The following is a 23,519-nucleotide window of genomic DNA, read 5'->3' on the forward strand; positions in this document are numbered from 1 at the left end:
TTAAGATACGACAACTTTGGTTTCTTGCCAAACCATAGTTCAAAAGGCGTCGTCTCAACGGATTTCGATGGTGTCCTATTTAGAGTGAATGCAGCTGTCTCTAAAGCATAACCCCAAAACGATAGCGGTAAATCAGTAAGAGACATCATAGTTCGCACCATATCTAATAAAGTACGATTACGACGTTCAGACACACCATTACGCTGTGGTGTTCCGGGTGGCGTGAGTTGCGAAACTATTCCGCATTGTTTCAAATGTAGACCAAACTCGTAACTCAAATATTCTCCTCCACGATCAGATCGTAGGAATTTTATTTTCTTGTTACGATGATTTTCAACTTCACTCTGAAATTCTTTGAATTTTTCAAATGTTTTAGACGTATGTTTCATTAAGTAGATATACCCATATCTGCTCAAATCATCTGTGAAGGTGAGAAAATAACGATATCCGCCACGAGCTTCAATATTCATCGGACCACATACATCTGTATGTATGATTTCCAACAAATCTGTTGCTCTCTCCATAGTTCCGGAGAACGGTGTTTTGGTCATCTTTCCCATAAGGCACGGTTCGCAAGTACCAAGTGATTCAAAATCAAGTGATTCCAAAATTCCATCAGTATGGAGTTTCTTCATGCGCTTTACACCGATATGACCCAAACGGCAGTGCCACAAATAAGTTGCACTGTCATTATTAACTCTGCATCTTTTGGCTTCAACATTATGAATATGTGTATCACTACTATCGAGATTCATTAAAAATAGACCACTCTTCAAGGGTGCATGACCATAAAAGATATTATTCATATAAATAGAACAACCATTATTCTCTGATTTAAATGAATAACCGTCTCGCATTAAACAAGATCCAGATATAATGTTCATGCTCAACGCTGGCACCAAATAACAATTATTTAGGTCTAAAACTAATCCCGAAGGTAGATGTAGAGGTAGCGTGCCGACGGCGATCACATCGACTTTGGAACCATTTCCCACGCGCATCGTCACCTCGTCCTTAGCCAAACTTCGCTTAATCCGTAGCCCCTGTTTCGAGTTGCAAATATTAGCAACAGAACCAGTATCAAATACCCAGGTGCTACTGCGAGTATTAGTAAGGTACACATCAATAACATGTATATCACATATACCTTTGTTAACCTTGCCATCCTTCTTATCCGCCAAATACTTGGGGCAGTTCTGCTTCCAGTGGCCAGTCTGCTTACAGTAGAAGCACTCAGTTTCAGGCTTAGGTCCAGACTTGGATTTCTTCTCCTGAACAGCAACTTGCTTGCTATTCTTCTTGAAGTTCCCTTTCTTCTTCCCTTTGCCCTTTTTCTTGAAACTAGTGGTTTTACTGACCATCAACACTTGATGCTCCTTTTTGATTTCTACCTCCGCTGCCTTTAGCATTGCGAAGAGCTCGGGAATCGTCTTATCCATTGCATGTTATAGTTCATCACGAAGCTCTTGTAGCTTGGTGGCAGTGATTGAAGAATTCTGTCAATGACGCAATCATCCGGAAGTTGAACTCCTAGTTGAATTAAGTGATTATTATACCCAGACATTCTGAGTATATGCTCACTGACAGAACTATTCTCTTCCATCTTGCAGCTATAGAACTTATTGGAGACTTCATATCTCTCAATCCGGGCATTTGCTTGAAATATTAACTTCAACTCCTGGAACATCTCATATGCTCCATGACGTTCAAAACGTCGTTGAAGTCCCGGTTCTAAGCCGTAAAGCATGGCACACTGAACTATTGAGTAGTCATCAGCTTTGCTTTGCCAGACGTTCATAACTTCTGGCGTAGCTCTTGCAGGAGGCCTGGCACCTAGCGGTGCTTCCAGGACGTAATTCTTCTGTGCAGCAATGAGGATAATCCTCAAGTTACGGACCCAGTCCGTGTAATTGCTACCATCATCTTTCAACTTAGCTTTCTCAAGGAACGCATTAAAATTCAACGGAACAACAGCACGGGCCATATATCTACAATTAACATAGACAAGCAAGATACTATCAGGTACTAAGTTCATGATAAATTTAAGTTCAATTAATCATATTACTGAAGAACTCCCACTTAGATTGACATCTCTCTAATCATCTAAGTGATTACGTGATCCAAAGCAACTAAACCATGTCCGATTAACACGTGAGATGGAGTAGTTTCAATGGTGAACATCACTATGTTGATCATATCTACTATATGATTCACGCTCGACCTTTCGGTCTCTGTGTTCCGAGGCCATATCTGTACATATGCTAGGCTCGTCAAGTTTAACCTGAGTATTCCGCGTGTGCAACTGTTTTGCACCCGTTGTATTTGAACGTAGAGCCTATCACACCCGATTAACACGTGGTGTCTCAGCACGAAGAACTTTTGCAATGGTGCATACTCAGGGAGAACACTTTTATCTTGAAATTTTAGTGAGAGATCATCTTATAATGCTACCGTCAATCAAAGCAAGATAAGATGCATAAAGGATTAACATCACATGCAATCAATATAAGTGATATGATATGGCCATCATCATCTTGTGCTTGTGATCTCCATCTCCGAAGCACCGTGCTTGTGATCTCCATCTCCGAAGCACCGTCATGATCACCATCGTCACCAGCTCGACACCTTGATCTCCATCGTAGTATCGTTGTCGTCTCGCCAACTTATTGCTTTTACGACTATCGCTACCGCTTAGTGATAAAGTAAAACTATTACATGGCGATTGCATCTCATACAATAAAGCGACAACCATATGGCTCCTGCCAGTTGCCGATAACTCGGTTACAAAACATGATCATCTCATACAACACATTATATCACATCATGTCTTGACCATATCACATCACAACATACCCTGCAAAAACAAGTTAGACGTCCTCTACTTTGTTGTTGCATCTTTTACGTGGCTGCTACGGGCTTAGCAAGAACCGTTCTTACCTACGCATCAAAACCACAACGATAGTTTGTCAAGTTGGTGCTGTTTTAACCTTCGCAAGGACCGGGCGTAGCCACACTCGGTTCAACTAAAGTGAGAGAGACAGACACCCGCCAGTCACCTTTAAGCAACGAGTGCTCCGAACGGTGAAACCAGTCTCGCGTAAGCGTACGCGTAATGTCAGTCCGGGCCGCTTCATCTCACAATACCGCTGAACCAAAGTATGACATGCTGGTAAGCAGTATGACTTATATCGCCCACAACTCACTTGTGTTCTACTCGTGCATAGCATCCACGCATAAAACCAGGCTCTGATACCACTGTTGGGGAACGTAGTAATTTCAAAAAAATTCCTACGCACACGCAAGATCATGGTGATGCATAACAACGAGAGGGGAGAGTGTTGTCCACGTACCCTCGTAGACCGATAGCGGAAGCGTTATCACAACGCGGTTGATGTAGTCGTACGTCTTCACGATCCGACCGATCAAGTACCGAACGCACGACACCTCCGAAGTTCTACACACGTTCAGCTCGATGACGTCCCTCGAACTCCGATCCAGCCGAGTGTTGAGGGAGAGTTTCGTCAGCACGACGGCGTGGTGACGATGATGATGTTCCACCGACGCAGGGCTTCGCCTAAGCTCCGCGACGGTATTATCGAGGTGTAATCTGGTGGGGGGGGCACCGCAGACGGCTAAAATATCGTATATCAAGTGTGTCTAGAGGTGCCCCCCTGCCCCCGTATATAAAGGAGCAAGGGGGAGGCCGGCTGCCTATGGGCGCGCCAAGGAGAGGGGGGGAGTCCTCCTCCTAGTAGGAGTAGGACTCCCCTTTCCTAGTCCTACTAGGAAAAGAAGGGGGGAAGGAAAGAGAGGGAGAGGGAGAGGGAAAGGGGGCTGCGCCCCCCTCTCCTAGTCCAACTAGGACTCCTCCTGGGAGGGGGCGCACCACCTCCTGGCTGCTGCCCTCTCTCCCCTCAAGGCCCACTAAGGCCCAATACTTCCCCGGGGGGTTCCGGTAACCCTCCGGCACTCCGGTTTAATCCGAAACTTCTCCGGAACACTTCCGGTGTCCGAATATAGTCGTCCAATATATCAATCTTTACGTCTCGACCATTTCGAGACTCCTCGTCATGTCCGTGATCACATCCGGGACTCCGAACAACCTTCGCTACATCAAAACATATAAACTCATAATAAAACTGTCATCGTAACTTTAAGCGTGCGGACCCTTTGGGTTCGAGAACTATGTAGACATGACCGAGACACCTCTCCGGTCAATAACCAATAGCGGGACCTGGATGCCCATATTGGCTCCCACATATTCTACGAAGATCTTTATCGGTCAGACCGCATAACAACATACGTTGTTCCCTTTGTCATCGGTATGTTACTTGCCCGAGATTCGATCGTCGGTATCTCGATACCTAGTTCAATCTCGTTACCGGCAAGTCTCTTTACTCGTTCCGTAATACATCATCCCGCAACTAACTCATTAGTCACAATGCTTGCAAGGCTTATAGTGATGTGCATTACCGAGTGGGCCCAGAGATACCTCTCCGACAATTGGAGTGACAAATCCTAATCTCGAAATACGCCAACCCAACAAGTACCTTTGGAAACACCTGTAGAGCACCTTTATAATCACCCAGTTACGTTGTGACGTTTGGTAGCACACAAAGTGTTCCTCCAGTAAACGGGAGTTGCATAATCTCATAGTCATAGGAACATGTATAAGTCATGAAGAAAGCAATAGCAACATACTAAACGATCGGGTGCTAAGCTAACGTAATGGGTCATGTCAATCACGTATTCTCCTAATGAGGTGATCCCGTTAATCAAATGACAACTCATGTCTATGGCTAGGAAACATAACCATCTTTGATTAACGAGCTAGTCAAGCAGAGGCATACTAGTGACAATCTGTTTGTCTATGTATTCACACATGTATTATGTTTCCGGTTAATACAATTCTAGCATGAATAATAAACATTTATCATGATATAAGGAAATATATAATACTTTATTATTGCCTCTAGGGCATATTTCCTTCACTCGCCACGTATATAAAGGAGGGAGGGAGGAGGAGGCGCGCCCAAGGGGGGAGTCCTACTCCAAGTAGGATTCGCCGCCCCCCTTTCCTACTTCCACAAGGAGAAGGGGGAAGGAGAGGGAGAAGAGAAGGAAAGGGGGGCGGCCCCCCTATCCCTAGTCCAATTCGGTTTGGGCTAGGGGGGCGCGTGCCACACCTTGGCCTGCCTCCTCTCTTCCACCACGAGGCCCATGAGGCCCAATAACTTCCCGGGGGGTTCCGGTAACCCCCGGTACTCCGAAACTTATCCGAAACGACCCAAACCATTCCGGTGTCCCAATGTAAGCTTCCATATATGAATCTTTATGTCTCGACCATTCCGAGACTCCTCGTCATGTCCGTGATCTCATCTGGGACTCTAAACAACCTTCGGTACATCAAATCACATAAACTCATAATACGAATCGTCATCGAACGTTAAGCGTGCGGACCCTACGGGTTCGAGAACTATGTAGACATGACCGAGACACATCTCTAGTCAATAACCAATAGCGGAACCTGGATGCTCATATTGGCTCCTACATATTCTATGAAGATCTTTATCGGTCAAGCCGCATAACAGCATACGTTGTTCCCTTTGTCATCGGTATGTTAATTGCCCGAGATTCGATCATCGGTATCACCATACCTAGTTCAATCTCGTTACCGGCAAGTCTCTTTACTTGTTCCATAATGCATTATCCCGCAAATAACTCATTAGTCACATTGCTTGCAAGGCTTATAGTGATGTGCATTACCGAGAGGGCCCAGCGATACCTCTCCGACAATCGGAGTGACAAATCCTAATCTCGATCTATGCCAACTCAACAAACACCATCGGAGACACCTGTAGAGCATGTTTATAATCACCCAGTTATGTTGTGACGTTTGATTGCACACTAAGTGTTCCTCCGGTAGTCGGGAGGTTCATAATCTCATAGTCATAGGAACATGTATAAGTCATGAAGAAAGCAATAGCAATAAACTAAATGATCATAGTGCTAAGCTAACGGATGGGTCTTGTCCGTCACATCATTCTCTAATGATGTGATCCTGTTCATCAAATGACAACACATGTCTATGGCTAGGAAACAGAACCATCTTTGATAAACAAGCTAGTCAAGTAGAGGCATACTAGGGACACTATGTTTGTCTATGTATTCACACATGTACTAAGTTTCCGGTTAATACAATTCTAGCATGAATAATAAACATTTATCATGATATAAGGAAATGTAAATAACAACTTTATTATTGCCTCTAGGGCACATTTCCTTCACTCCTGGTCTTCGGATCGTCTCCGTCGTCACCAGTGCCCTCCTGCCGCTGGTCTTCGTCACTGCCAACAGAAATCTCACCGCCATTGTTGCCGTAGCGAGTTCGTCGCTAAGCTAGGGTACGAACTCGATCCCTTTGTGCGTCCTCTTACTCTGATTCTTGCACAAAGATCGATGCCTAGTTTCTTGCCACGATTGAGATAAATCTATCCACCGAAAACTCCATTAGAATAGATTTGATGCAAAAACTTAGGGTTAGGTTTCCGCTGAACTCATCTCGGACCGACCGGTCTTAAGATTTCGGTCTCACCGATTTGGCTCAGGCCATTGCACATGTACTACTCGGTCTGACCGAAGTGTATGAATCGGTGTGACCGAGTTCACTTTCTCTATGAAATCCTAGCATCTCGGAGTCACCGAATTGCATTTCGGTCTGACCAAAATTGTATGTTTAGACTCTAAAGTTTCTTCGGTGTCACCGAGTTTGTCAAATCGGTAGCTCCGAAATGCTTTCTGCAGCTAAATTTAAGTTTTTGTCTCAACTTTTTGCAAAAATAGCAGTGCTTTGTGATGCTCATCCACTCTACCTATACCTATCTATTCACAAGATCAGCTTCAGAGATGTCAGAAGGCAGTGACAGTCAGAATAGGTCAGAGGAGCAGGTGAATCTCAGTGAGGGCACTAGTCCCTCAAGCGGCTATGATGAAGGTAGCAGAAGTACACCTAGCAATTTGCCTAAGGCTGCAACTAGGCAAAGAAAGAAGAAAACCTCATAATCTGAAGATGAGGACTTTATTGCTGAAGAAGTGACTTCAATGAGGAAAGTTCTGAAGAAAGAGTATGCTGCTGCCACCAAGCCTGGAATGCAGAAGAAGGCTCCTGCCAAGCGAGCTCCTATGTCTAAAGTTAGGCAATCCACTGTTGCACAAGGGCAAGCTCAACCAACAAGTGGTGCTGGAAAGGAAAAGAAAGAAAGGAAAAGAGGGAGATGGTGCAAACTTGTTGATCCAATGGCTGAGTTTGAGAAGCACTCTTCAGATGAAGAAGAAGAGGAGGAAGAGGCATCTGCACCACCTCCAAAGTCTCAGAAGCTCATGGGGGATGCAATAAGGCCTGGGGCTGCTCCATTTAAGCCCAAGTCTGTCCCTAAGCCTCCAGCTCAAGCTCAAGCTCCAAAACCATCTGCACCCAAGAGATCCACCAGAAACATCCCTGCTGCTGAGAAGAACAAGGCCCTAGTGCCAAAAGCTCAAGAGGATGAGGAGCAGCAAGTGCTCAGAAAGTTAAAGCCAAAGATTCCTGGTCATAGTGATGATCATCCTGTTGCTGAGAACATGAAGGAAAGGAAGGATGCAGGTCTGAGATTGTGGAGACAGACTTATCCATATGCTATAAGGAGAAGAACTGCTATTGATTATCGCTTTCACACCAAAGAAGAGCAAGATTTCTATGAGACTATCTTGTTGGACAAGAAACCAATTGTCTGTGACATGAAATGGGTTGACTGGAAGTACATTGATGACAATGAGGATTACTTCCCAGGAGTGCATGAAAGTTTCAGAATGAATGGTGTTGATACTTTTGTTGGTCAAAAGTTGACAAAATGGAATGATGAAATGATTACGCAATTCTATTCAACTGCACATTTCTATCCAGATGGCAAGATTGTCTAGATGACAGAAGGAACAAGGTATCAATCTTCAATTGATGAATGGGCCAAGTTGATCAATGTCCTCAAGGAAGATGAAAATGACACAAATGTGTATGCCAAGCCCAGAAAGGATCACAACTCCATGGCTCACATGTATAAGCCAATTCATGATGCTGCATTGGAAGCTCACAAGTTTGGGTCCATCTATTATCTGCTGTCAGGTCTAACCACGATGAACAATATATTGAGGCACACTCTGTTGCCCAAGTTAGGAGATCATAGGATGATCCGTGGTCACTCAATCAACTTGCTTCATATGTTTGATGTGCCACAAAAGTTCAAGGTGATGAGCTTAATAATTGAAACTGTGAAGAGAACTGCAGCTGATCAGAAGAGATCATGTGGATATGCCCCTCACATACAGATGCTAATCAACTCCAAGATGGGAACATGGACATGTCTTCTTGACAAAGAGCACGTTCCCCGGAGGCCAGAATTTGAGGATAATGAGGTTGTCATGGATGCATCACATCCTACTTCAGTAGAAGCCCAGGAGAAGAGAGAGAGAGAGAGAGAGCAAAGGCTGCTAAAGCAGCAAGGACAGCTAGTGTACCAGATGCTTCAGCTGTCAATCTCAAGACCAAGCAAGATCAACTTAGTTATCTGCTTGAGGCAACCGTGAGAATTGAGAAAGGACTAGCCACCCTGACTCGAAATCAGGAGAGTCTTGAGAGGATCTTTGAGACTAAACTTCATGATCTAGATGTGAAGGTCACCGAGACTCAGACCACTGTTGAGAAGCTACAGGAAAATATTGAAGACAGGAATGACAGACCTACCACCGACACTTTTCAGCGTGTGCCAAGGGAACAAAGGTCTTCAGCAGTGCCAGTTGCCACAGACTCCAGAGCTACTACTTCAGCACCTGCAGCAACTGCCACCGTTGTACCTCCAGTTGCAACTCCTCCAGCTCCTCAGACATCTTCAGAAGCATTTGCAGATGCTGTCCTCTCCAAGCCATCTACGCACACTGGAGATTGTGCCTAGAGTGCCGCATGGCACTATGCATTTTTGAGCTTTTTGGTAACTTGTTGCCAAAGGAGGAGAAAGTGTATAGATCATTAGGCTTCGAGAGAGAGAGAGCGTTTTGCCTTTTGTTGCCTCTCTTGCTACTTGCTACTTTGATAGTTTGCTCTGCACCGAGGTGGCACTGCAGTGCATCAGGGAGGATGGACGTGATCGATCTAGAGGACGACACCATTGATGCCGAGATCTTGAACTCTATGGCCGTCACCAATGACCACCTTAAGACAACTCTAGTCGGCACAAACCCATCCACGCTACGTGAGATCGTCGTCGAGGTGCCCAATGTCAGCTGGAACGATAACGGTGGCCTCGACTAAGAGGGAGCTGCAAGAGACCGTCCAGTACCCGGTCGAGCACCCAGAGAAATTCTAGAAGTTCGGCATGTCACCGTCCAAGGGTGTCCTCTTCTACGGGCCACCAGGATGCGTGAAAGTGCAACTAATCCCCGGGTGGTTTTGGTAATTCATAACAACATATAGCTCATTGAACTAATATCCATTCAAGTTAAATATTTCAGAAAGTTCAATGATTGGCATGGCATGGACTAGAGATGTGGACCCCTCAAAATGCTAAGGACGAAGATTGGCAAAAGCTCAAGACTCTTCATTTTCATTTTAGTGATCCAAGATCACATTGAGTCCATAGGAAAAGCCAATACTATTAAAAGGGGATGAGGTGTTGCTTAATGGTCTACTTGCTCAAAGTGCTTAGTGATATGCTCCAAAACCCTCAACCACTTTCTCATTTCCAAATATGTCCAAAACCCAAAGTCAAACTCTGCTCTACCGATTTGATCTATCCGGCGCCACCGAGTTCTTTTGACATAGCCACAGCCAGAAATCCTAGACAATTCGGTCTCACCGATACGGATCTCAGTCTCACCGAGATGGCAATGCAAATTCTCTGTTTCCCTTCGTACCATTTCGATCTTACCGAAATGAGCGATTGGTCCCACCGAGTTCGCAATGCAAACTCTCTGTTTCCCTTCGTAAAGTTTTGGTCTTACCGAAATGAGTGATCGGTCCCACTGAGTTTGCCTGACCAATTCTCTGTTTACTTACTGTTGAAATCAGTCTCACCGAGTTCATGCAATCGGTCACACCGAGATGAGGTTTTTCCCTAGTCCTAGCACATCTGTCCCACCGAGTTGATCATGTCGGTCCCACCGAGATTCCTAGCGTTCACATTTTGAACTGAATCGGTCTCACCGAGTTCTTCTATCCGGTCTGACCAAGTTGGGTCAATTGTGTGTAATGGTTGGATTTTGTGTGTAGGCTATATATACTCCTCCACCCCTTCTCTATTCAAGAGAGAGCCATCAGAACGTGCCTACACTTCCACTACTCATTTTCTGAGAGAGAACAACCTACTCATGTGTTGAGACCAAGACATTCCAATCCAACCATAAGAATCTTGATCTCTAGCCTTCCCCAAGTTGCTTCCACTCAAATCATCTTTCCACCATAGCCAAATCTGTGAGAGAGAGTTGAGTGTTGGGGAGACTATCATTTGAAGCACAAGAGCAAGGAGTTCATCATCAACACACCATCTATTACCTTTTGGAGAGTGGTGTCTCCTAGATTGGTTAGGTGTCACTTGGGAGCCTCCGACAAGATTGTGGAGTTGAACCAAGGAGTTTTTAAGGGCAAGGAGATCGCCTACTTCGTAAAGATCTACCCGAGTGAGGCAAGTCCTTCGTGGGCGATGGCCATGATGGGATAGACAAGGTTGCTTCTTCGTGGACCCTTCGTGGGTGAGCCCTCCGTGGACTCACGCAACCGTTATCCTTCATGGGTTGAAGTCTCCATCAACGTGGACGTACGATAGCACCACCTATCGGAATCACGCCAAAAATCTCCGTATCTACATTGTGTTTGCCTTCTCCAAACCCTTCCCTTTACCTTCATATGCAATGTTTTACTTTCCGCTACTACACTCTTATAATTGCATGTGTAGGTTGATTGCTTGACTTGTGCTAAGTTGCTAAAATCTGACAAGACTTAAAATTGGGAAGAGGCTAGATTTTTATTTGGTCAAGTAGTCTAATCACCCCCCTCTAGACCTACTTTCGATCCTACAATGCGGCAATACCTTGTTGGCAAAGGCGATCGCCAACGAGTGCCAGGCCAACTTCATCAGCATCAAGGGGCCAGAGCTGCTCACCATGTGGTTCGGCGAGAGCGAGGCTAACATGCGCGAGATCTTCAACAAGGCGTGCCAGTCTGCGCCGTGCGTGCTTTTCTTCGATGAGCTCGACTCCATCGCAACCCAAAGGGGCGGCAGAGTGGGCGATGCCGGTGGCGCGGTGGACAGGGTCCTGAACCAGCTGCTCACCGAGATGGACAACATGAACGCCAAGAAGACGGTCTTCATCATCGGCGCCACTAATAGGCCGGACATTATTGACTCGGCATTGCTCCGTCCCGGTCGCCTGGATCATCTCATCTACATCCCCTTGCCAGACGAGGCCTCACGACAACAGATCTTCAAGGCCTGCCTCAGGAAGTCTCCCATGGCCAAGGACGTCGACCTCGGTGCGCTCGCAAGGTTTACCGCCGGCTTCAGCGGCGCCGACATCACGGAGATCTGCCAAAGGGCGTGCAAGTACGCCATTAGGGAAGATATTGAAAAGGACATGGTGAGGCATAGGATGGGCAAAGACACCATGGAGGTGGACGGCGGGCAGGAAGAGGAGGCGGTGGCTGAGATTAAGGCGGCTCACTTCGAGGAGTCGATGAAGTACGCGAGGCAGAGCGTGAGCGATGCCGACATCAGAAAGTACCAGGCCTTCCCGCAGAAGCTGCAATAGTGTAGGGGGTTCGGCACCGAGTTCCGCTTCTCGGCAGCGCCACAGGCGGCAGAAGCTGCTGTCCACACCTCCGCGGTAGTTGATGAGGATGAAGACGATCTATACAAGTGATCCAGTAACCATTGTTAGAAAATGAAGTGCCAAAATATTATAGGCTATGTTTTTCTTTATATTGTTGATTCTCTTCATGTATAGAATTTTCGTTGCGTAAGAATTTACATATATCATAGAGATACAGTTGATGAAATAATATTCTCCTTGTTGTGCTTTCGTAGACTCTGAAAACTAGCCTAAGCGTTAACTGAATTGTTGATTACACGATCTACCACCATTCTCTCTCAACCCCTCTTTGCTCCTGCACAAGACCACTAGAAAAAAAAAAGGAGAATAGTTGCATGTTTAATGAATGTCCGATTAATTTCTCATTGAACTTGTAAGAGAGCACCTGTTGTCTGAAACTTATGGCTCTCAACCGTGACGCGGACTTGGTGCTCTCAGATACCCGCGCACCCTATATGCAAAAAAAAAAAAGATTAGTAATTCAAAAAAAGTTCAAAAATTTTCAAATCTTTTTTGGAATCGAACATTATTAGGTATTGTACTCGTATAAAAATTTTGGACAAGAAATGATTTATATTGACTTCACGGCAAAAAAGACAAGTTTATGACGATAATATAGCGTGTATAGTACTTGTATATAACGTTTTTTGTCGAATCTTCAACCCAGGATGCAACGAAAGTCATTCTCTGATGAATCTTTTTATACGACTACAATACTTGATTGTGTTTAATACCAAAAAAGATTTGAAATTTTTTGAACTTTTTTTGAGTTACTAATTTCTTTTTGCATATAGGGTGCGCTGGTACCCAGGTTCTCCTTCATATTTTCCCTCTCAACCGTCCTTTCACAGTACTAGACAAAGTGGCGCCCTCCGCTGCGACCGGCTACAGGCGAGTAGTTTGTGTGCGATTTTAGATGGTGTGAGCCTCAATGATGGGTTGAGTAGTGTGTATTCATTTTATTTTTCACCTGAAGCGCAGATAAACTTCCTCCCTTGAACAAAGCCGCAGCAAAAGAACAAACCCTAAAAGAACCAATGGCCATCGAAGAGCTAGCCTAGGATAAATCTTATCCCGTGTGTAACACGCGGAATGGCTACTTAAACACATCCCCGCATCGTTTTCAAAATTAATTCATGTTTTTAAAACTTGAGACAATTTTTAAATGTAGGGACTTTTTAAAAATTCAAACATTAATTCTGAAATTTGTGGGCAATTATTTAATTCTGAGACATTTTAGAATTTATAAAATTTTGTGTGCGAAGGACAAAGCAGAATTGGCCACCAAACATGGAACGAAAGGATAAACGTAAGCACATTCAGCTTCTCTCTTTAAGAAATCAAAACACGGCCAGCTAAAACCCCACAACCGGGCCCACATGTCATTTACTAGACAACTTAACTCAGCCATTTTTTACCACATAAAAAAGCCTTTTCTTTTTTTGAGGGCCACCACTTAAGTCAGCTGCCCCAAACTCCCAAATCAACTGCACACTGTGTTAAAAAAAAAACTACACACCCGCCCTATCACCCGCTGTGTAGCTAGTTCACGGCCCATCCAGCAGGCCGACTTTCCAGTCAAAAAGAGTTAGCAATGTGGGCTGACCACCCCTAAAAAAAGGCAGTGGGCTGAGCGAACTAACACAATCGCCTGCAAATCCACGCATCAACAAACAAAACAACACGGAGGCCCACATGTCAGCGACTGCGAACCACCTGATAGCCTCAACGTTGGACAATCTAGCTACGCATAAATTTGAAGAAGACTCTAGGTAACCTTACGCACCTTCCTTCTCCACTAATCAAAAGTTCTCCCTGATTTTTAGGGTGGGCCCGCGCGCCCTAATGACTAATGATAGTTCTCCAAATCTGCCCTTTCGTAATAACATAAATAAATCACGTAGATGTAGCATTGCTCGACTATTAAGTGGCGTTCGTTTTCTCGAATCGCAATGGACAGTAATCACATACGGAGGCACTCACAGAAAGTGAAAGAGCATTTTGAGGAAAAACCTATTTGACGAATTTTGCGTCAAATAGTCGGCCGTTCGCACAGGTGGGGCGACCTAACGAACAATTTAGGCTGGCCCAATTATAAGCGTACGTACAACTTTCAGGTTCTGGTTTTGGGAATGTTCTAGAAGATTCCTAGCAGGTTTTTCTAGTTTTGGGAACCTTCCAGAAGTTCCTGAACCGGTTTTCAGTTTTCCTTTATATTTTTAGTTTTTTCTTTTTCTGCCCCTTTTATTCATTTTCTGATTCTTTTTTACATTTTTTGTTTTCTTTTTAATTTTCTGTCAGTTTTCCTTTTCACATTTATTTATTTTTCCAATAGAAATTCCAAAAAGATTAGTACTTCAAATTTTGTTCACTTGTTTTCAAAAACTATATTAAATTTTAGGATAATAAAATTTCTGAAAATGTTTGCATTTTTTTTGTTCAAACGTTAGATCACGGATTTCAGAAAATGTTCCTGTTTTCAGAAGTGTTCACAAATTTAAAAATGTTCAGATTTCCAAAATTTCTTCGCAAATCCAAAAAATGTTCGGGAAATTACATAAAAAATTAAAATAATTTGCATTATGCAAACATTGTTCATTTTTTAGAAAAATGTTTGCTTTTTTTTTCCAAAAAATTCACTGTTTTCGAAATTTGTACAGAAACTCAAAATAATTTGACGTTTTCATAATTTTTCTGCAAATTGAAAAAAATGTTTGGGAGAATTTCATAAAATATTCGCGTTTTGAAAAAAATATTCATAATTTTGGAAAATGTTAGAGTTTTTCAATTTTGTTCCTATTTTCCTAAAATATTTGCATTTTGAAAAATTTGTTCGTAGTTTCGAAAAATGTTCTTGTCTTCTATTTGTTCCTTTTTTATCAAAAATGTTGAGATTTCAAAAAAATGTTCGAATCTTTAAAAGTTTGTGAGCAAATTTTGAAAATCTTCATTTTCGTAAATATATTTACTTTTGTGAAAAAGAAAACCACTTTTGAGCTGGCATTTTAGATAAAGAGTCTATGAACAGAATGGCTAGCGATGTTGGTTCACTCTCTTCATGTCATGTGTTCGAACCCACATACGGACATTTTTTGGGGAATTTTTGTGAGCTGCTCTTTCTATTTTACGGTTTCGTTCGCCTCCTTAGCACTAGGGTCAGCTCGTCACACTAGCTAGCTGCGCGGTGGTGTTGACGCCTGGTCGCGGGTTCGATTCCCACCTTGGGCGTTGTTGTTTTGTCGATTTTTCACAGCGAAAGAAAGAAAGTGAAACTACGAAAGAACTATGTCTTCGCACTCCATTGTCTTCAAGCGAATGTTTTCACGAGTCATTATCTTTGACGTGAATGTCTTCATGGACCACTAATGTCTTCATACATTTTAGGGGGTCATCTTCGATGGTTAAACCGAATCAATATGGACTTCTACCTGTGTTCTCCTGTGAATCTCACAAACACATTAGTCCCTCAACCACGTTTGTCATCAGTACTCCAAAACCAACTAGGGGTGGCACTAGATGCACTTACAATAATCTTCTTTTGCGGTGTGTTTAATTGGATCCGATGAATTGTGGGTTTATGATATGAATATTCATGAGAAGTAATTGAGTCTTTTCTGAACTTTATTATGCATGATTGTTATAGCTTTGTATTTCTCTCCGATCTACCCTTTGGTTTGGCCAACTAGATTGATTTATCTTCAGTGGGAGAGGTGCTTTGTGATGGGTTCAATCTTGCAGTGCTCTATCCCAGTGACAAAGGGACAAGACATGTATTTGCATTGTTGCCATTAAGGGTAAAACGATGGGGTTTATTCATATTAGTTGAGTCTACTTTGTCTACATCATATCATCTTGCTTAAGGCGTTACTCTGTTTTCATACTTAATACCCTAGATGCATGCTGGATAGCAGTCGATGGGTGGAGTAATAGTAGTAGATGCAGGCAGGAATCGGTCTACTTGTCTCAGACGTGATTCCTATATACATGATCATTGTCTTGGATATCGTCATAACTATGTGCTTTTTTATCAATTGCCCAAAAGTAATTTGTTCACCCACCATATGCTATGCGTTCGAGAGAGAAGCCTTTAGTCAAAATAATGGTCACCGGGTCTACCTTTATCATATTACAAATACTAAAATTCCTTTGCTGCAATTTTATATCTTTTATTTTGTTTTGCAATTTATCTATCTACCACAACAAGATTTGATCCTTGCAAGTAACTGATAATCCACAAGTATAGTGGGTCGCAACAGTTTTCGAGGGTAGAGTATTCAACCCAAATTTATTGATTCGACACAAGGGGCGCCAAAAAATATTTGTAAGTATTAGCAGTTGAGTTGTCAATTCAACCACACCTGGAGATTAAATATCTGCAGCAAAGTGATCAGTAGCACAGTAATACGATAGTTTGATAGTAGTAGTAATGATAGCAACGGTAATGATAACGACAACTTGTTTCTTATGACTAGGAAAATATTTTTCACAGAAGTAATAAATCATGTCCTGAGGACTACGCACACAACCAGGAGCAAGGGTATTGTACCATATCTTAGCATCACCCTTTAACGAGAAAGGAAATAACTTGAGGATATAGTAATATCGAATTTTCTCATCACGAGCAAATAGGGTGGCTATATCATTTAATTTAGTAAGATGTGCTACTACAGTTTCAGTTTCATAGCCATGGAAAGGATCAGATTCAACCAAAGTAATTAACTATGGGTTAGCAGAGAATTCATAATCCTTATCAGTAACAAAGATAGATGAAGTAGAAAATTTAGGATCACATTTCATTCTAGCATTCAAAGATTTTTCTTTTAACTTGCATAATAATTTATTAAGATCATCTCTTTCCTTACAAGCAAGAAGATCCCTAGCAACCTCTTCATCCATAACATAACCCTCAGGTATCTTAGGCAATTCATATATAGGAGAGCTATATCTAATAGGTGTTTCATAATTTTCAGTTTGAAAGACTTCATCAGCTTAAGTAATTTCATTAGTTTCAGCATTCTCAATATATTTATCTCTAGCAAGTTGTTCATCAAGAAATTCACCTAGTGGCACATTATCATCAAGCAAGATACTAGCATCATCATAAGCATCATTCATAGCAGAAGTAACATCATCAATAACTTGCGACATATCAGGATTAATAGCATGTGGTGGTGTTGCAAGTTTACTCAAAATAGAAGGTGAATCAAGTGCAGAGTGTGATGGCAATTCCTTACCTCCCCTTGTCTTAGAGGGAACGATCTTGGTTCTGGTATCTTTCAGATTCTTCATAGTGATCAATAAATATAAATCCCAAGTGACTCAACAAATATAGCTATGCTCTCCGGCAACGGCGCTAGAAAAAGGTCTTGATAACCCACAAGTATAGGGGATCGCAACTATTTTCGAGGGTAGAGTATTCAACCCGTATTTATTGATTCGACACAAGGGGAGCCAAATAATATTTGTAAGTATTAGCAGTTGAGTTGTCAATTCAACCACACCTGGAGATTAAATATCTGCAGCAAAGTGATCAGTAGCACAGTAGTACGATAGTTTGATAGTAGTAGTAATGATAGCAACGATAATGGTAACAACAGTAACAATTTTGTAGAAGTTGTAATAGTTGCAATAGCAATAGTAACTTAGCAAGAACAACATGTGAAAAGCTCATAGACATAGGATCGGTGATTTCGTTGGATAATATTCATCATATAATAGTCATAATCTAGGGCGACACAGAACTAGCTCCAGTTCATAAATATAATGTACGCATGTATTCCGTAAATAGGCATACATGCTTATGAAAAAGAACTTGCATGACATCTTTTGTCCTACCCCCCGTGGAAGCGGGGTCCATAAGGAAACTAAGGGATATTAAGGCCTCCTTTTAATAGAGAACCGGAACAAAGCGTTAACACATAGTGAATACATGAACTCCTCAAACTACGGTCATCACCGAAAAGTATCCCAATTATTGCCACCTTGGGGTTTACGGATCATGACACATAGTAGGTGCATATAACTTGCAAGATCGGATCACGAACATAGATATAATGGTGAGAACATAAACGGTTCATATCTGAAATCATGGCACTCGGGCCGTAGTGACAAGCATTAAGCATAGCAAAGTCATAGCAACATCAATCTCAGAACATAGTGGATACTAGGGATCAAGCCCTAACAAAACTAACTCGATTACATGATGAATCTCATCCAACTCCTCACTGACCAGCGAGCCTACGAAGGAATTACTCACTCCCAGCGGTGAGCATCATGAAATTGGTGATGGAGAATGGTTGGTGATGACGAAGACCGAAGATCCTCCTCTCCGGAGCCCTGAACGGGCTCCATATCTGGCCTCCCGATGAAGAACAGGAGGTGGCGGCGGCTAAGTATCGTAAAACACGATGAAACTTCCTCTTCTATTTTTTTCCAGAAAAATAGGATTTTATAGCGTCGGAATTAGGGTCAGCGGAGCCTCATGGGCCCCACTACCCACCAGGGCGCGCCAGAGGGGGGTGGCGCGCCCTGGTGCCTATGGGCAGCTGGGCCCCCCCTCCAGTGGGTCTTGGTTCCAGTAGTTTTATTTATTCCAAAATAATTCTCCAAAAAGTTTCGTCCAATTCCGACAACTTTTATTTCTGCACAAAAATAACACCGTGGTAGTTCTGCTGAAAACAACGTCAGTCCGGATTAGTTTTATTCAAATCATCCAAATTAGAGTCTAAAACAAGAGCAAAAGTGTTAGAAAAAGTAGATACGATGGAGACGTATCAGTAACGAGTTCAAGGGGATTGACAACGCCCACGTTGGGTGCAAGTATTTGCTTTTGCGTGCGCAGGTTTTGTTCACGAGGCTTTGTGTGATTCTCCTACTGGATTGATTCCTTGGTTCTCACTGAGGGAAATACTTATCTCTATTGTGCTACATCGCATCTCCTCTTCGGGGAAAATCCCAACGCAACTCACAACTAGCACACACCAACTCATGTGAGTGACTGTACTAATTTGCTTGCTTACTAGTTTGTCTGAACCATTTGAGTTTTATGAATCATGTGCTTTTCTTGCCATCTTGTGTGTTAAACCTTGATCATTTGCCTATGGGTAGGAACTCTTTAGACCCTCTTGTATCTAAATCATCATTTGTGCTCAAACTACCAGATGCCGCCAAGGCGTGACCGTAACACTGATGATGGAGAAGCTAGTGGCGATATGCCGAATGGGATCCAATAGTTGTTGGCAGGGAAAGTGCAGTTGATCCAACTCATGACCCAGAACCTTTCCAACAACAACAATAACCCTCACTGCCAGCTCCTCCAACACCACCACCTCAAGGTGACCCACTTACCAGTTTCCTGAGGCTACGCCCATGAACATTTACAACCTCACCTGAACCCATTCTAACTGACAACTGGCTCGGGTTGATCAACAAGTGTCTAGTGACTATTGACTGCATTGATGCAAAAAGCATAAGGTTTGTTGCTCACTTTCCGGAAGGACCAGCAGCATCCTAGTGGGAAAACTATTAGGTCACCGGTCACATTGGGGAAGCGACATGCTCTCATTATTGTGACACCCAAGTTTTTTTTAATTGGATTTTTCAAAAAGATTTTTATTTGACTTGAGGGAGGTGATTTAAATTTTTTTTCTAAAAAGAACTCTCCCTTTCAAATATTTTTTTAATATGGCAAAAGTTTTGTTTGGATTCACCCAAGATCTGTCTTTGGTCTTGGAGGTTCTTGCTTTTCATTTGGACTCAAGACAAAATACTTTTCACTTGGGAAAATGCCTTTTGATAATCTCTTTGAAATTTGCACTATGGCTTTTGGAATAATCCTTTGCCACTTTCAACAATTCCTTCTTGCCATGGCCTTAGTGCAAATCCTCTCTCCTAACCCTTCCCTCACCTTTGGATCATGATTTGCTTCAAATCCAGCAAGTTGAACCTCCCCTATGTTTATTTTCCATTTAAATCTTATTCAAATAAATTTCTGTCTTCTATTCTATCCATTGGTGATTTACAAAGGAACTCCAATTTCTGTCTTGATTTTTGCCCCCAAACCTTTTTCTCCTCCTAGTCCTTTGAACCCTCAACCAAGATCCATGAAGATCCACTGGTCTTCAGTTCAAAATTTTCAAATTACACTTGCTGCAAGTTTGGACCAGATTTGTCAAATTTGTAGAAATTCATTCAAATCCTTTTCCAAAAATTCCAAGTGAAATCAGGCAGCCTCTGGGTGCATTGAGTGGTCACTTCACCAAGTTACAGCCCCAGAAAAAATTATCTCATAGCCAAATCATTCTGTCGAGCACCTGCAGTGCATTGTCAAATTCAAGTTCAGAAAATTCAGAGAACAGTTCAGTGGCTTACTGTCGTTTTCTTCAGAGATGGTTGTCGATCACGCCAGTGCCACTGTGTCGCCTTGCTCCTCGTCCCCTCCCCCTTGTTCCTGCACCGCACGAACGCCTGGCACCTTGCGGATGTCGGCGACGAGCAGCAGAAGGTGCGCCGCCCCGTGACCGACGCCAGCGGCGGCTTTGCGGCCGCCAGCGGGAGGCACGGCGCTGACGGCGCCACCCAGCGCCGCCCAAGCCACCGGAGCTCGCCGCGTGGCCTTCCACTCCCCCGAACGCGCTGCCGCTCTCGTCGTGAACCGCAGGGCGCGGAACGCGCTCTCTGCCGCCGTCGAGCCCGTGCGGCCATCTCACCGTGGACCGACGCCATTACGCCAAGACCAACTCCATTTAGCTGTGGAATGACACCAGTAACCTCCACTGATGCTGCCTGGCCACTCAAACCTCCTGCCAATCCACTGCATCGCCGTAATCGCTCGCCGGAGATTCTCCGTTCACGGCCACCCCGTCGATCCGCCTATAAATAGAGGCCCCGAGCTTCAACTCGAGCACCCACCATCCCTGCACTCCACCTAGAGCACGCCTAGCCACTGGAAGAGCCCCGAGGAGGTCTCCTTCCTCGACTCCGGCCGCCGCGACCCGCCACGGGATCCAGCTCGATTTGCCCCCGTGTGTGCACCTCCGCCTCCCTTCTCTTGCCAGTAACTTCACTATGCATCCCTCCTACTGACCCGCGCTTCAATTCGAAGTTGCAGCCCTCCACCGGAGTTCCCCACCATCACCCGAGCCGCCGTCCGCCGGAGATAGTGTCGTCGTCGACGTGGTGCTCCCCGTTGGTCGAGTCCACCACCCATCGACGCGGAAGAAGACGCTGAAGCTCTTGGTACCCTCCGATCCTCCTAACTCGCCGTGGTTCGACGCCGGCGTCCATTGCAGTCTTCGGGCGCCGGCGAGCTTTTCAAACCTGACATGTGGACCCCGCATGTCAGCCTCTGTTCTATTCTTTCGCGAACCGTTTTCTGTTGGCGCCTTCGGGCAAAATACGTTTTCTTCCTTTAGCTAGCGCATTCCTTTCCGGAGCGTTTTCTGGTTTCTCAGTTTAAACCCTGGAACTTTTCTGTTTCATTACAGATAAGTCCCTGGACAGAAACCTTTATAACTTTTAAATGAAAAGGGATTTTTGAGTGATTCTTTTTCTGACAGTCTTAAATTTTTGTCTAGTTTTTTATGGGATTTATTTGAAAAATATTTGGAGAAGTTTCTGTGCACGCGTTGATTTTCACGTTAGTGTCCGTTTTCGTGATTGCCGTAGGTTCCGGAAGAGGTGACGGAGCCGCGAACTTCGCCGAGCTAGACTCCGACTTCTCCGAACCAGGCAAGCATGTTTGAACATTTGATATGATAAGTGTTTTGCATGTTTGCTCGAAAGTTTGTGCGTGGCATATGAGTGTTTGTAAATACCTCGTTGCTTGTAAGGTAACTACCCGCATGTTCCAAAGTTGCGATGATCTCTGATGAGAGATGGCCTAATCATGTGGTGACATGAAGGGCAGCAAGGTGGTACTGTTGTAGCATACCAGCCTTGCGTCATCCGACTTTCTCCGACGTTAACGTGGACGGAGTCACGTTATCGTTCTTTTCCCCTGCATGTTTCATAGTTGCAATGATCTCTGATGAGAGATGGCCTAATCATGTGGTGACATGAAGGGCAGCAAGGTGGTACTGTTGTAGCATACCAGCCTTGCGTCATCCGAATATTTCTGACGCTAACGTGGACGGAGTCACGTTATCGTTCTTTTCCCCTTCCGTACTACCACATGTTTCATTTGCCAGGATGCGGTTTAGTAAGTTGGTAACCTCTTTCCGTGTACACACCAAACAGAGAGGCCGGTATGATGGTACCTTGGCCCAGGATTAAAGCCAGTCATCCGGTCAGGGGGCATGGGTGTTTCCGGTTGGGACCGAGAGGGGGGGCATCCCCTTAGAGCGCGCGTATAGAAATTTGATCCCATGCTACGCGAGGTTGTAGCCTCCCCGTCTCAAGGTTTTTCTTGAACGTTGCCGAGGGTGATCCCTGGCTTCGGAAGGTTGAATTGGGTGTGTACTGGTTAGACGTGTTTCTTCCAAAACACCGTAGACGGAACTAGTCCCCGTGACTACTGAAATCCGTTGGCTGTGGTTAAGTACAAACTCTGCAGAGTCAATTCCTTCCTAGTCATCGTATCCATGATCAAGTAGTGTAATCAGTATATCCATATCTATCCACGTGGAAAACTTGTCCCCGGTGAACAAGCTCAAGTGGTAAATCCAGTTAAATTATTATTCCTGTGGATGGACTAACTTTATTTTTGTCTCGTACTTGTGATAATTTATGTTCCCGAACTATTGTATTATTGAGCTACAATATAAGCCCTTTATGTGACGTCGCGCAGACGTCCGACTGCGGCGTGTCTTTTTTGTTTCTTACATTAAATATAAGCCCTTTATGTGATGTCGCTCAGACGTCCGACTGTGGCATGTTCGTCTTTTATTTTCTGTTATAAGCCCTTTATGTGATGTCGCTCAAACGTCCGACTGTGGCATTATTATTATTCTTGCATTTTCCGCTCGAGGAGTCATTCAGACACTCGTTTGGCACCAGCATTATTATTCTCGCAGTTTCCTCTCGAGGAGTCATTCAGAACCTCGTTTGGCACCAGTATTACTATTCTGCAGTTTCCGCTCGAGGCGTCATTCAGACCCTCGCTTGGCACCCAGTATTTATTATCTCTATGTCTGATCGCACTGGATAAATTGTTCATATGCTTCATGTTTACATTTGTTATATCTTATGTCCGAACTGTCTTGCGAGTACTTTCATAGTACTCACCTGGCTTGTTGATTTGGCCAGATGTTGACGAAGGCGATCTCTTGGATGAAGAGTTTGATAGCGCATCCGACGCCTAGAGGAGTCCCAGTCAGTCCTGCGCGATCCCGGATATTGGTCACTTGTATTATATACGCTTCCGCCACCCACAATAAGTCTCCTCGAGCCTCACTCCGATGCTCGAAGAGCTGTAGTCTTCAGGAGTCATATCACTCGCTTCGCAGTGATATTTCCACCACCGTTTTTATCATGAGTTAGTAGTATGCCACCCTATCCGCCGTCTCGTTTTATCGGCGTGCATGTAATAAATTGTTGGGCAGTCTCCGCTCAACCTTGTATTATATTTAGTACTCCTGGTATTTTTCTTCTGTGACCAAGATATTGTCTACCAGTGAGAAGGAATTCTT

The 23,519-nt window shown here is 43.9% G+C and overlaps 1 pseudogene; it reads left to right on the top strand.

Annotated features, from left to right (window-relative positions):
* Nucleotides 1-12,536, top strand: part of LOC109783355 (cell division control protein 48 homolog A-like) — a 93,231-nt pseudogene extending 80,695 nt beyond the window's left edge.
* Nucleotides 12,537-23,519: the final 10,983 nt, after the last annotated feature.

The sequence above is a fragment of the Aegilops tauschii genome, chromosome 1, assembly GCF_002575655.3.
Source record: "Aegilops tauschii subsp. strangulata cultivar AL8/78 chromosome 1, Aet v6.0, whole genome shotgun sequence".
Classification (NCBI taxonomy): domain Eukaryota; kingdom Viridiplantae; phylum Streptophyta; class Magnoliopsida; order Poales; family Poaceae; genus Aegilops; species Aegilops tauschii.